The sequence below is a fragment of the Opisthocomus hoazin genome, chromosome 2 (genome assembly GCF_030867145.1).
Source record: "Opisthocomus hoazin isolate bOpiHoa1 chromosome 2, bOpiHoa1.hap1, whole genome shotgun sequence".
NCBI classification, from domain to species: domain Eukaryota; kingdom Metazoa; phylum Chordata; class Aves; order Opisthocomiformes; family Opisthocomidae; genus Opisthocomus; species Opisthocomus hoazin.
In genome coordinates, this window is record NC_134415.1 from 27,803,345 (window position 1) to 27,818,218 (window position 14,874).

Sequence of the window (14,874 nt, forward strand, 5' to 3'; positions counted from 1 at the left end):
TGATCAAACACTTGCAGTCACCTTCCTCTGCTTTCCTTCGTTTGATTTATAGAACTGAAATGCATTTGCTTTGTCAAGCTGCAGGATAAAATGACTGCTCGAAGTAAATGCTCTCTGTTTTCTGCTGTAACGGGATTGTGGCTTTGATTAAGATTCCTGTTTACAGGCCAGCCTGGTAGCTCGGCAGACTATTGTTATCATTAACATGCTGACCCTCGGCGATACCACGGGAGAGTGTTTCTCCCTGCTGAGGATGGCAGTTTGCATTGTTCAGGTAGTCGGATGTAATGATGCATTCGAACAGGGTGTGCATGAGGGGGAGGCTTGAGTAATCCCATCTCTTGGTGAAGCAGAGTGGGGAAGTGAGGGTGGTACTAATTATTATTATTTTTTGTGTCTGCACCTTTCACTCGGGGTCAAGTTGCATAATGAGCCCTCTCCTGTAGCAAAAGTGACATTTGTCTGCCAAAGGGGGGTGGTTTCCTGCCGAAAATCCTTCTGGAGGGGGTTTTAGCGGTGCTCGCTTTCACAGCGCATAAGTTCAGATGACGCGAAAAGTCGCTAAGCAAAGACTTTCTTGGCTCCTTCCCCCTCTTCTGGGCACGAAGAGTTTTCTGGGAGAGTGGTTGCATGGAAAGGGCAGATGAAGAAAGAGGGGGGAAGAGGATGTTCCTGGAGGGGTTTGCCATCCATTGCAGCTGATGACAACACCCAGACTTCATGTTTTGTGTGCCGTGCCCCCCCCAGGCCCTGCCGAGGGCACTCACACACGCGTGGGACAGGAGACTCCCACCCCTGGGAGGTAGGTCTGCCTGTGTGCCAAGGCATTGTAGCTAAATACAGGAAAAGAAAAGGAAATGCATAAGGAGATAAGTGTGACCAACTTTTTTCTGTCAAAATGTGCGTAAATTCCCTCAAGCTTTTTTTCTTTTTAACGCGACTTTTTTCTGTTTGCGGAACGTAGGTTAAAATGTTCTTTACTCTCAAAAGTTCTCCGATCCTTGATGATTTCGGGCAATTACTGTTGCATTTGAAAACGTTAGTTGCAATGTTAATGTAATAGATTACTTCAGTGAAGAAATATGGGGTGATTATTTGTGTTCTCAGGTAGATAAGAAAATACGAATCTCGTACATTTAGCACTGCTAGTGATCGCAGTCTCCTCATCTCAGCAAGGTGCCCAGTAGCTGGTAGGAAAGCAGCCCCTTGGTTTTCTGCCCCATCGCGGAGGCAAAGAGATGTTATAAATGGTGATGATTTGCAGGTATTTCACACAGTCTTTCTTGTGTTGTCTAGTATAAGGAGAATTTCCCAGAGGTTTAAATCTCGGGTTTGCACTGAAGATCCAGCAGTTACGAGATGATCGAAGTGTACGGTGCAGTTTCTAAGGTAGCCAGTGTAACTTTTCCCAATAAATGCCTGGCCCCTCCCCCGCAAGCTGCAAAGCAAAAATGACAGGTACGGTAATGCTGAAATTGGATCTAAGGGGATTTAGCAAACGGAGCGTTTGCCATATTTAGCGTCATCAAAGTTGCTTCCTCTCATACTTCAGTGATGCTTTGCTGACCTTCTGATTAGTCTGTTTCTCTTAAATCACCTACTCTACTGTTCCTAAACCCTCCCCCTTTATCTCTTCTTGGGCGAAATTTGTGCGTATACTTTAATACTCCTAAATTGAGTATGAGGGAAAAATGATAAAGCTAAATGTGCATTTGGTCCATATCAGGCTGTGCTATTGATTTGCTCAGGAATCTGTGATACTATGTTGCTTTCCCTGCACATTGGAACTGACAGCTTGTAGCAAACTCGAGTAAGATGTTTAACAAACCACATGTCCGGTCGTTTTTAGCTTTGCCATTGTACCCTTGTGGCTGTGAGCCAGAGACACATACAACACCTCCTCCAGTGTGATGCAGCTTTGCCTGTGTTTTGTGTGCACATGTGTGTAGCCGGTTCCACATTTCTCTCTCTTGCTGTAGGGTTAGCTGGAGAAACCTCTGCTGACCTACACAGAGCAATCTGAAACTGAGTTTTGAAAGGGGGGGAAAAAACCCCACAAGTCTTTTGTGAAGGGTGAAGGTGCTTCTCTGCTCCGGGGCAGTTCTTCCAGGGAGGGAGAAGGAGTTGTCCTGGTGAATTAGAGCCACAAATATCAGTGTCCCAGCACAAATGCCGAAGTTGGTCAGAAAAAGAGGACAGCTTGCTGTGCCACTTGATATCGGTCTCATCTGTGGTGTTGCCATAGGCATTTGAATGCCAGCTGCAGTAATTAAAGTCAGGTATTGTTGCTATGCATTAAAAGAGAAAAAAAATCCCAAATAATTTCGTAACTCTCTTTCAAAATCCATCCTAGCACAGATCATCAGAGGTCACAGTTCTGACTGTGGCAGGATGATTTCAAACAAGGGGGACACCATGCTGTGAGTTAAAGTAAAAATATGGTTAAAAACTATAAATAAGATTTTTTTTTCCCGATTTACGTACTTGCAACAAGCAAAAGAAATTGGCCTGAGGACAATACCTGGATTTTACCTTGTCTTTGGCTCCCACTCCTCCTCCATCATCCTTTTTCCTTGGCATTTTTTTGCAGTTACCGTCATTCTCCGCGTATTAACGTCTCTCCGCACGATGCCCGTTCCTTTTGCTTGTGGACGTTTAATGACTCAGTCTTAGCTCTGAAGTCTCAGGTCTCTCTGTGCCAGTGATTTCACTCTGCGCCCCCCTGCCTGCTCCTTACGCTCGCCACGCTCCTCCGCGTAGCGAGCGAATGAGCACCAAAGCAAGCCCCCGCACACGCCATCTTTCTGAGCTCAGCCTGCCTGCTGCTTCGCGGGAACTCACCCGGTTTTGCAGACGTAGTTATTGAGATTGATCACAATAGTGAAACATCTGCCAAGCTGTGTTATTTGTACAAGTACCCTGTGTGCAGTCTTGGTACAGTGGGGCTTGACGTGATGATTGCCTCTTTTCATAGCGCTAGTTACGGCACGTGTCGTCGTTTCGAAGGGGGAGAAAACCATTTTTAAGAAGTTTGCTCTGCTTTTGGCAGGGGAAAACCATGCTAGTGGGAAAATCCTAATTAAGACCAGTTGTACTCAAGTCTTAGCAGAATGTTTAACTTAAGGCACTTTGAGTTAGTTCCATAAAAATCAATGAGATTATGTAAAACAATTCAGATAACACCACCTATAAAATCTAAGTAATAACCCAGTCACATAAGTGGCCTATGAACCCTTGAGAGGAACGCTGGCTGCCAAAATTTTTAGAAGTGATGACAGTTTTAGGCCAGTTCCATTTTGGGATGCTCAACTGGAGATGTGTTAATGAGAGCCACTTTGTCAGGAGGCCCTCAATGGTCCATTCCCTGAAAATGAAGTGTGCCCAGCACCGCATCCAAAAATTAAGACATCCTAAATTACTGAAAATTCTGGCCACTCATGCTTATTTTGGGAACCTGTATTCTTCCCCAGTTTCATCTGCAGGATTCATCTTGAACTGAATTGGTTTTCATCAAAAGGAGAATTAAAGCCTTTGAACCTGATTCTTATTTAAACTAAGGCCACTTGCGCATGGTTTTGCAATACACAGGCACTGTAAAGTACGATTTATAACCACCCTAATACGCCTTTACACAACCAGCGCAGTGCAAAGTGGCCTCAGGAGAAGTGCAAATCAAGTCCGTAACTTGCTGACTTCCATCTCGGAGATTTCTCTTTCCGTACCAACTGCTCTGCCGTGGCAGCCTCTGCGCTTCTGGTGGTACCAGCAGTGGGCACAGCCTGACGGGACAGTTGTTTGTTTCAGTATCGAACTCCTCGCGTTTTTTCCCTCAGCTGTATACTTCCTCCTTCAAGGGCTTTATTGTTGCAGCGTTTCAACATCGTTCTCAGCATTCTTAAAGCCAGAGTCCGAAGGCCTCTCTCTGGTATCTGCAGCAAGGAGAATAAAGCTGCTTTGGCAATCTGAGAATAGCAAACGTAACCGTCCCGATTCCTCTGAAGAAAAAATGAAACATAAGTATCCAGATTTAACTTCTTTTTCACTTAAAAATCCTGGTTTCAGGAAACTTAATTGATGTCCTCAGGCCTTTTTCCTTTTGCTTTTTGTATTTTGTTGGGGTTTTTTTGTTTTAATTTTGAAGAGAGTCTCTTGTGAAACAGCAGAGCTTTCCTTGAAACGGCACGGGAAATGAACCCGGTTTGTGAATCAAGTAACAAAATCCACAGCTTGCAGTAGAAGGTTTGTGCGTTGCACGTATCAATTAATGCTTATTAATCAGTTTTTGCAGTTGGTTAAACTGCAGATTGTAGTTGGAAGCTATTAGGGAGAGAATCGCGAGAGGAATACTGTTGCAGAACTGCACTCGGTTTTTCTGTTTGTGTCCTTTGGATTCAAGGTGTTTGTATAATGAAGTTGGCACGTTGATATATGATCTATTTTTTAATGTCATTACAATTTTAGTTCCCTCTGCCTTTTTGTCATTGGGTTACATTTATGCACAGCAAGATCAACTTTAAACTTCCTTACTCAACAGCTTTATTAGTTGTAACGCACCGTGACCTTTCTCAACATTCTTAAAGAAAAAGATACAGTGTAATGTCACTTTACTTTGCTTATTGTTCTTTGTTGTGGTGAACAAAGCATTTTCTACAGTGGCTATAGCACATAATTATACAGCTTTCAATAGCGGTGTCTTGGCACATATCAAAGTTCAGAAGAGCCTTTAGAAAAAAAAAGATGTTTTGTGGCAGCCTAGGGAGGGTCTCATCTTTCCTTCAGAAAATAGTTCAAGGCTCTTCTGTCAAGCTTCCCTACTTAGAGCTTTTTCTCCTCCTGCTTCATAAAGTTTAAAGGGGATTCAGTGGAGTTCTATGATCTATTTCCTTTGAAAGATTGTTCCTTTGCACAGAGAAGTCCTTTGACTTCAAGAGTTCACAGATTCATGTCTTTAGGTATCATATGTCTGACCTTATCAGTTACTCTATTTAATGTAGGAGAAAAAGTCTCAACTCTTTGTGTTTGTCTGTTTTGCCTCTGTGAAATTATTTGGTGAAAAGACCATCCTTTTTAACACACCACTGAGAGGCCGTTTCTGACTGTAACCTACCCTGTGGCTCTTCTAAAAAAAAAAAAAAAAATTGTCCTTGTGTTTTGTGTATGGATGATTTCACAGTGAGAACAGAATTATACAAGGACAGACACACATAAAAAAATCTTTTGCTCTTTTTTCCTAAATGATCTATTGGCTATTTTGGTGGCTGCTACTCTGGTTCCCCAACAGGCACAACCATTTAACAAACACAGAGATAGCGGCTGGAGTGCTGGGCCAGCAGTAGGTTTTCCCTTGCTTCGACCTACCCCAAAGGCCTTCATAATTAATTGTCCTTCAGAGATGAGGAAAGTTCAGAGACAGTGTGTGTAGCGATGTCTATTGTCTGACATTCAGTTCTCCTTCCCTCAGCTCTTTTTCTTCGTTCCACAAAGGGTTATCAATAGGAGCAGGGAGCAAGCTCTCTTCTAACAGCTGCTGGTGGTGGCTGTAGCTTTCTGTGGAAGGTATCATTGTGTTCAGCCATCTATGGATTAAATGGCTGGAAAAGTTCTAACAACCCTTTCAAACGGGCGTGTTTATTTCATCTAGATTACACAGACCTATTTAGCTAATTAAAAACTTTCTCAGAACCCCTTCTCTCCTATTCAAGGGAAGAAAAAAAATTAAAACGCTGCTGCAATTATGAAGAATGGCTGCAATGAAACTTTGGTAAATAAATGAAAAATTCGATCTGTCAGCTTTAATCGAAATGCACCCAAATAAGCACAGGCTTGTTTGCTGAGTTGTGCAGTGGTTTTGTTTTGCCATTTGTTTTGTTTTGTTTTTTTTCTTACAGGGAAAAAAGGTGCACAGTAGAAAAAGCATAAAAGAAAACATTGGTATAAGCTGTAACAGAAACAAATACTTGCCCAATTTAAAAAAATGCTGCAGTTCATAGCGTCTCTGCTCCTAACATCAAAGTGCAAAGATGCCGGAGTTTGCTAAACAGATTATTAATATTGTCGTGCCTTCTGCGATTAATTTAGAATCCTCTGTGGCGTAATTATTAAACTTCATATACAACAGAACAAAATCGTATACATGCTTTCTTGTTTTCCCTGATGATATGCTAAACAAAGATATGGTGCAGTTAGTAGATAGGCAAGAAGTACACTCAAATTAGAGCTGTTTATTAACAATCGTTATGTTACTGCTCCAATTAATTGGGCGAAGCCGAAAAGGACAAATACAATCATTCTTCCACTGAACAGTTTAACTAGCAAATTAGGGAGGTTTCAATAATTTTTTTTTTGTCTTAAAAAAAATGGAAAAGAACACCACTCTGGACCTTTACCTACATTCCTCATAAATACATCACTTTGCAATGAAAAGGAATAATCATATAAAACATTTTCTGGGCCCCATCTGACATCCTTACTGTTAAGAAGGACTGCACAACAATCAAGATGAATTATTGTACGGATTAAGTTATTATGCCTGACATTTTGAAACAGGTTTTCTGTATTTAAGAAGAAATTGCATACAAAGTAGATGCAGCTAATACAGTCATGCAAAAAAAGATCATAAAAAATTAAAGTTATTCTTATGAATCTTTCATTAGAAGCAATGAAAAGGGACACTGGTGAAGCCAAGTGCTTTGTTCTTCTGAGCTCCTCTTGTAGGGCCAGATCCTGCAGACAATTACGTACTTGAGCGTTCCTTCTGCGAGAGTCCTGTTGGCGCCTTCAGCGTATCTCTTGCTCTTTCACAGTTTGCCCACTTAGGCCTGTGGATTACTACCCGTGTTGTTCTACTTTATCAAACAGATGTTCCCTTTAAAAATTGACAAAAGTCCTTTAAAAAAATATACCACGAAATCACACAGCTGTACGGAGGCGAACACTTGCTTTTATTCAGGAAGAGCTGTTGTGAAGTGATTTAAGGCTACTCAGAGCTTTTCAGACTACTCCCCACCGCAAATAACATGTTAAGTACTAAATTGCCCTAAGCGGTGTTTTATTACTGATCAATAAAGTAGTAATCGTGTCTTTTAGCATGGAAAAATATTTTAGTGGGATTTTTCCTGGTTTAGTTCATGGATAGCAGTAAACCAGAAAGCACACCCTCCCCCCCTCCAAAAAAAAAAACAAACAAAAAAGCAAAATCCATCCTCGTTTGTTTCTAATTTTGCTTTGGGGGAATCCTAGGATTGTTCCAGCTGAATGGTGCAGGGTTTCTGTGCCTGGGCGCGTGTGTGCTAGTGGTGGTAGTGGGCTCTGTTTTGTTTTGGGGTTTTGTTTCTTTGTTTTTTTCTTTTACAATTACTTACCAGTACTCATGCTCACTGCCCCATCCTTTTCTCAAACAAAACAACCCCCTTCCAAAAAAAAAAAAAAAAAAGAAACCGACCAAAACAAAACTTGGCAAACTCTTCCGACTCCTACTGCCATTTCATTTTGCATTCAACAAGGGGTAGTGGGAATTGAAACGTCAACTGGAGATGGAGAAAAGCACCGATTTATAGTGCGTTAGCCTTGCACAATTCAAGATTTCTTTTGCTAGCTGCACACATTATACCCAACATCTCGCCATTCTCTTGTGGCAGTTGTGAGGAATGGCTATTCCTTCCCGTGTGTGTACTACAGGCCTCTAAAGACTCTTATTTATTCTCTCCCATGTCACCTTGTGTACAGTCTGGTCTGTGACACTGATGGTGATTATGTCATTATTTTGCTCTGGGGGCTTTGGCACATCTGCAGAGCTGATGCACATCTTCTTTGTTACGCTGGCATACGTCCCATATCGCAAATGCTTCATTAGCCTTACTGCCTGCCTCCTTGCCAGACAAGAATACCCAAATCCAAGCTTCTTTTTGCTCTGGTCTTTTGTGTCTGTGATGAGCCTTTATTCATCTTCCTAGTTCTTCCCTGTTTTCTGTTTTTCTATGTAAAACTGATTTCCAGATGTCCGTCGTTCTCCAAAAAACCCATCGTAGATGAGGAGTGAGAAGCAAGGTGAATTTTAACCCGTGTCATCCCTCACTAGTGCAAAGTCTTATCCCTCTCAAGCTGAAATGTTTTTTCATTCATTCTGCATATAAAAAGAGTTTGTTAGACTAGGTAGTTCAATTAAAAAAATTGGTGTTTGCAAAAGAAAAAAAAAAGAGGAAAAAAAAAAGAAATTGAAAAGAAACCAGTGATTTCTCTTACCATTTAATAAATCCTAGTTGTGGTAATGGGTAGCACGCAAGTTGCACATGTTTCTTCCAGTCTTTCTTAATTTGCTTTAGACAACATAGCTAAATTTCTCACTCAGAACTTCTGGAGAAGCAGCACTGTCCAGTGAAGGAGGAAGGTGTTCACGAGACCTGATCAGCTGAAGTTTCTTATATCCTGTTTTAATGTGTCACACAAAAAGGACATGGAATGTTTTGTACTGTGAAAACTGAGGAAAATGTTTGATCTTCTAAACTTTATCTTAGGTGTTCTACATAAATGTCGTAGCACAGAGATGTGAAATAGTGGGTTAGCTTACTAGCTTTGTAAGATTTTTCCCTCCACGTCCCACTCACCCCATGCTTTTCCTCCATGACACTGGACTAAATTCTGAGCTGAATTCTCAGTTTCTAGTGTACATCAGCTCCAGCAGTCATTGCAGCTAATTAATCTGTGCCAGCTGAAGAGCTGTCTTTTGTTGTGTTACTGTACAGTCAAGTGTGTGAATATATGTTAAATGTTAATTGGAAAAAAAGTTTCATTTGTTTATTTTAAAACTAAAAATGAAATGCAGACCTGGATTTGGAGGCACAGAGCCATCATGTTTATGGATGTGGGGTGGAGGGGGGTGGTTTTTTTATTTTTGTAAGACGTGCTTGCCAAAAGAGGAGGTCCCAGCCGATTCTGTCTCACAGTGCAGGGTCAGGGCTGTGTGACTGAGTTTAACCAAAGTCTTCCAGATAGGATTGCCCATCTTATATGACTTTGAATAGATCACCTTTACACAGAACGCTATTTGCTTGATATCTTCAATGTATTTTAAAATGGACCAGAGTCAGGCACTCAATGTGAATTAGCAAACAATCATAACCTTTGGGAACTGTGGGAGAGGTTCAGCAGCATCATGACCCGTGCTGGTGTCTGGCCCAGCTTTCTGGGTCCTGCCCTTTCCCAGAGCAGGTATCCCTAGGCTAGAGAGCAGTGGCAGCACAGATTGCTTGCAGGGAGGCCTTCCGACATTGACATGGAGCTCAATGGGGCCGCTGTTTTCAAAGATGCTTAAATCTGTAAAGGTGAAATACTGAGGCTGTGAGGAAGTAGCAGCAGAATATTGCAGGAGTCCATGAGGACTGCGTGTCCTTCACCTGCACGGGAGAGAGAGAACCTGGGAGGTGCAGTAGCCACAGTTTGGTATCCTGTTGAAGCGACAATAATAACACAAGAAGTGAAGTTAAGAAATACTGTTCAGTCCAAGAGGGAGGGAGTCTTTGGGATACCGGACCACTTTCTGCAGTTATGCAGCGCCCATCACCTGCAGTACTGGAGTATTGCTGGATTTCACAGTGCAGGGAAAGAGCCCGATGTCCTCCTGACGTGCAAGTGTGGGTGGGCAAGAGAGAGACGGACAGCCAGAAGGGCTGGCTGAAGGTAATCAACGCACTGGAGATGATTTCTCCCCATAGATCTGGAAGGGGCAAGGTTCATCTTTCTTATCTGCAGAGGGGGAAGGTACACAGCCGGGCTCTGCCTCGTCCTGTGTGCCACTGGAGGGACTCGTGAACTGCCCTCTGTGGGGGAGCGGATTCAAGGCTCCGGTGGAAATGTGCCATCAGAGGAAGCCGTGTCCAGGTGGTCGTCCAGGGCGCTCAGAGAGGTGGCCTTGAACTTGCTTCTGTAGTTAATGGAGAGGCTTTGTAGAGAGCAGCAGACCAGGGCTGCATGGTCTCTGTTGCTAAGCAGAAAGGCTGCTGCATTGATTGGGGCTTAGGGGAGGATGGTGGTGTAGACACATAAATGCATTTAAAGCAGTAGTCTGCAACTTCAGAAAGTTTTTAGAGGAGAGAGGGGAAATCAACATTGCAAATAAAAGCCCTTTAAGTGCCCAGTATCAGTGTTCAGGGGGAAGCCGAAGTGGCTTATCTCATGCGATTGCGGAGAGGGCTGGCTCCATCAGGTGAGGGCGAGCCTTGAGGTTATCTAATCCAGCGCCGTCTGGAGTCGCACCATTTCCTTCTGCAAGGGCGAAAGAGGAGTCGAACGAGAGAAAGCTCAGTCCATTAGGACGTCAGACTTCGTCTTCTGACCTCACAGGCTTGCAGGGCTCACTGATCCCCAGCAGGTCCTGCACTGAAGCTTGTAACGTGGTGCTTGTAGCCCAGCTTGGCCAGCCGCATGGTGCAAGGTGGAATAGATGGAGCAGTTTATGGGCTCCAGATGCTGATAAAAGCGTGGTTACTTTGGGAGGAGGTTCGTCAGAGTTAATCATGGGGGGAGCCCGGGCAGGTGACGCCAGCTTCATTTGCAACACCCCCCACCCATAACCACGCACAATTTCCTTCCCCTGCCCCTACCCTCTGCCGCAGGAAAGAGGAAAGGAGGTACCCCGCTGCCAGAGGGCATGCTTACCACCTTCATGCCATCCGCAGAAGGACCCCAGTGACTGCCTGTTTCCCTGCCAGACTGATTAAACACCACCTGCTTCCCATCCCTCTCCCCTACCTCCCTCCTCACTCCCCCCACCCCAACACACACAAACCGAGGAGGGAGAGGGCACAGTTGGAGCTTTTCAGGGCCAGATGTAAAAGACAAAGGTGACTGCAATGCAGAAGAGATGGGGAGAGTGTGCAAGAGCAAGCAACACCAATTACAGATGTTTACTAACTGTTATGACGTTATATAAGATGTACTGTAGATGTATAAGCCTGTAATTATCACTTCTACAGTAGTGTTAATGGTTCATCTACGGGGCCAAATTCTGCTGAATATAAAAAAATCCCTGCAATACAAGCTCTATGAACCAGTTTTCCTCTATATCCGTGGTCTAACCAGCAGTTTCTGCCTGCCCATCTCTTTTACGCATGGAAATGCACCACGAAAGCAGAGGACTTACTGCTGGTGAGAGACATACCTGCTCATCGCAGTCCAGGCTGTGCCTCCTGGCCCTCCTGCGTAACACAGCACGTTCCCCTCTGGCTGATGTGTCCAGGAGAATGTGCAATCACCTGTCTGCTGTTCCCGCGGCAGAGCCAGAATTGGGTGGTCGTCCCTGTACTCACTTTTCTGGACAGGTTTTTTGTGGGCGCCTGTATTCTGTACCTGCCAAAATTTGGCAGCAGGGTACGTAATATGCTGCTTGGCATTGTAGGCAGGCTCTTGTAGCAGATTGCATTTTACCGCAGTGGGACTGAGTTAAGGTTAGACTATTCTTGTGTGCGAGAGTTTTGTTTCTCCTTCACCTTCTGAGCGACCCAACTTGTTGGTTGTGACAGTGACCTCTCCTGTGATTCCTTCTTACATTCCCCAACACATACTAAACCCTCAACTGTCATAAGCCATAGGAGCCTTAGAGATTTTTCCATTCTGCAGCAGTGCTATTGGCAATACAGTAAGTTAAGCGCAATCAGAGTTTCCATTAGAAGCCTCTATATCTCATGCAGTTCTAATTCATCACTAAGGCAGAAAAGGAAATCTGATAATCATCTCCCCAGTAAAATGTTACTGATGATTTTTAAGGATGGGGAAGGGAGCACTGAATTTCAAGGTGCAAAAAGTCTAAATAAATTGTCAATGTAAAGTATTTTTACTTTGGGTTATCCCACTGTGATCGCAAGTTTATCAAGTTTTGTCCTTAAAAACTAGCATGTGAAGGCTGTTGTGCTTGCATGAGAGAGCAGCTGTGTTTCCATGGCGGACAGGCTCATCCCCTGAGCCACGGGCACAGCAGTCCCAGGACAGAGACCCTCTGGGGGTGCTGGCGATGCTGTGACGTGTGCAGCGAGGGATGCCTCTCGCGTATGGCAAAATGGGAGGACGGGTCCAAGCAGGGAGGACCGGGGGAGGCAGGAGAGGGGGTTTCAGCCTCAGCGAGGTGCGGAAGCGCTGCTGTGTGCGTCCCGCCGGGGCCCGCAGCACCGACGGCGCGTGGTGCTCCAGCCGCGCGGGGAGCCTGTGGAGTACGTCCCAGTCTTCACTTGTGGAAAAGCTTAATTGAAATGCAAGTGATTAAATCTAATGTATCACGCAGTATCCATTTTCACTGCACTACCACTTTCACTTCCCTGATACTATCAGACATCTCAGCAGCCCCGCTGTCAGTTTTTTCCCTTGTAAGAGCCATGCCCATTCTCTCTCCTCTTTGTGAGCGTGGCAGAGAAGATAACAGTAAGCCAGCAGTAGGTTACTAGTGCCCCAAACTCTGCTCAAGGGATAAGGGATCTCAGTTTCATTTCAAACAAATACTTTTAAAATACATTCTTAAATCATTAGAGGGGCATGTGTTTTCCAGCTTTTTACAAAGTATAAAAAAATCTCCAGTGAACACAATAAGAAACCTCTGATGTTTTCCTAATTTTTCTTTTCTGAGCTAGGCTTGGGCTAATACTTTTCACTTCCCAAGTGTCAGTCCTCAGCACTGTGTTATTAGCGCTGTCCCAAAAGAGTAGGCTCCTCTGTGCGTGCCACAGTGGGACAGCAGACTGTACTGAACAACCACCCAGTTTGTCATCCACCTTTTTCTCTTTCAGAAAAATCTGTTTCTTAAAAGATTTGTACAGCAAGACTTGTAAGAGGAAGCTCAAAGGCAATAAATGCAGACTGTAGTGGCACCAGAGAGCTGCTGCTGTAGCCAGGGGGATTGGGACACGTAGCCGTGGGCAAACTGACGTCCTGCTCCCTAGAAAGGTGGTGGTTGGGAGAAAAGTGTGTTTACCGGAGTGTCCAATAGTTGAGGTATTTTTCATTTGTGCTTTTAAAATAAAAGCATCCTTTCCAACTATTTCCCTCTCCTCATAAGTGATAATGGAAGAGGCATTAGCCTTTCCATCGCCTGAGCCAACCTGTTTTTTTTTCTAAGAGGTGTCCAGGATGTTCAGCCAATTGCGTGATCTAATTAGCTGAAAATTGTTAATTTCCTTTACCTTATAAAGCACCTAACACAGAAACTGTTAAATAATGTTAAGTGTCAGACTTAAACTGAGAACATTGGGCCATATGCTGCCATGGCTTTCACGCCAAAAAGTGTAGCAACTTACTCCAAAACCTGCCTCCAATTTCTGTGTAGAAGCCAAAGCCTCCTGCTTGATATGCTGCCACACCAACTCGCAGCACTAAGATGGTCCCACACAGCACCTCGCCGCGCTGGGGGAGAAGCGTCTGCGCGTGACGGGAGGTGACGGTCTGGATAAACGTGGCAGGAGACAGGACACCAGCAAGGTACTGCAGACAATGCCTTTGCGAGCGCAGGAAGACCGACGGTAGGGCAGTGCCGCTCACGGCAGCGCTCTCCTGGAAATGGCGGCAGATCTGTGCCTGCAGCTGCTAATTGCGCAAGTCCCTCATCTGCGGAGCGCCCGGTGGAGAGTTGGACTGCCTTGTAGCTCTGCTCCCTGGCTTGGTGGGTGCCCGCGAGGAAGGGGCTGCTCCCAGTGTCACCAGCCTTCCCGCAAGCCCACAAAAAAGTGGCTTCAGAAGTAGCGTGATGCCTCACTGCGTTGCTGCTGGCTTGACCCCAGCATTGCTCTGGTGCAGTGTCTTACAGGTAGGGAGGGATGGGGAAGGGCTCATCCTCGATAGGCTTCCTACACAACGGGCTGCACATATGGGAATACACCTCTAGGTGCCAGCTTGCCCCCAAAGCCCACGGGCTTAAATCTTCCTCGTGTGAGGAGAGGGCTCAGGGCTACGTGCGAGTGACACAACTGGAGTTTCTCAAACATCTCCTTTAAGAAGGTTGCACCGTGCCCCCAAAGCTCACCTTACCCTGACTTCAGGGGTGGAGGGTGCCTGTGCACATCCAGTTTGTGCTCCGTACGAGGCTTTCTCAGCGGAAGTATTTCCCCGGAATCTCTTCTGCTGTTGCTGTACCTGTGCTGGTGCGGACCGCTGTGCACAGACAGTTAAAGCTGTCTGACCTGCAGCTGCCCATGGTGAGAGTGCTCCCCCATAGTGGACTCACTCATCAAACTGGAGAGGTTCTCCATCACTTGCCTAGTAGATGCTGTTTACGCCTTATCCTTACGTTAAGAGAGTCCCTGTCGAGTCCCTCTCTATAGGCACTGCCTAGATCATCCAACTAGAGGAGTGACCTCGCCTTCCTCCTCTCACCCCCTCCAACCTGTTTACCTCCCTTTGCCACGACCTTGCGCTCTGCAATGTGAGCAGCCTTCACCAGCTGAAGACCTCTGATCCTAAGTCCACTACAGATTTTGGCTTTCCTGTTTGGCAAGGCGACTTGTTGCTCACCAGGTCAACATGAATAGAGATTCTTTTAAATCCATAATGTCCTGCAACTGAAAAAAAAAAGAAGAAGAAGGAAGAAAAATAAGCCGCCTCCAGAAAATTTAACCTCTCCTGGCAGGCTGACATCTTGAGCTGTCTGCACTGCACTTGTTTATTTCTGCTGATAATTAGGATCAAAAAAATGCAAACACACACTCACTAAGAATTCTACTTTATATAAAATTTGAAAGTAAAATCAATCCTGACCCAATCTTATCATTTTTAAAGTATGTTTATCCAGCTTTGTAGTAGGAACAAGCAGACTGTTTGAAGGCCACATAGTTTTCAAACCTTGGTTGCAACACGTTACCCCATTTTGAAACCATCTTTATCTAGCCGAGAAAACTAAAA

At 44.7% G+C, this 14,874-nt stretch overlaps 1 protein-coding gene across 3 annotated transcripts in view; it reads left to right on the plus strand.

The window, feature by feature from the left end:
• PROX1 (prospero homeobox 1) overlaps positions 1-14,874 on the plus strand; it is a 49,471-nt gene that overhangs the window by 21,702 nt on the left and 12,895 nt on the right. The gene's annotated exons all lie outside the window — the stretch shown is intronic.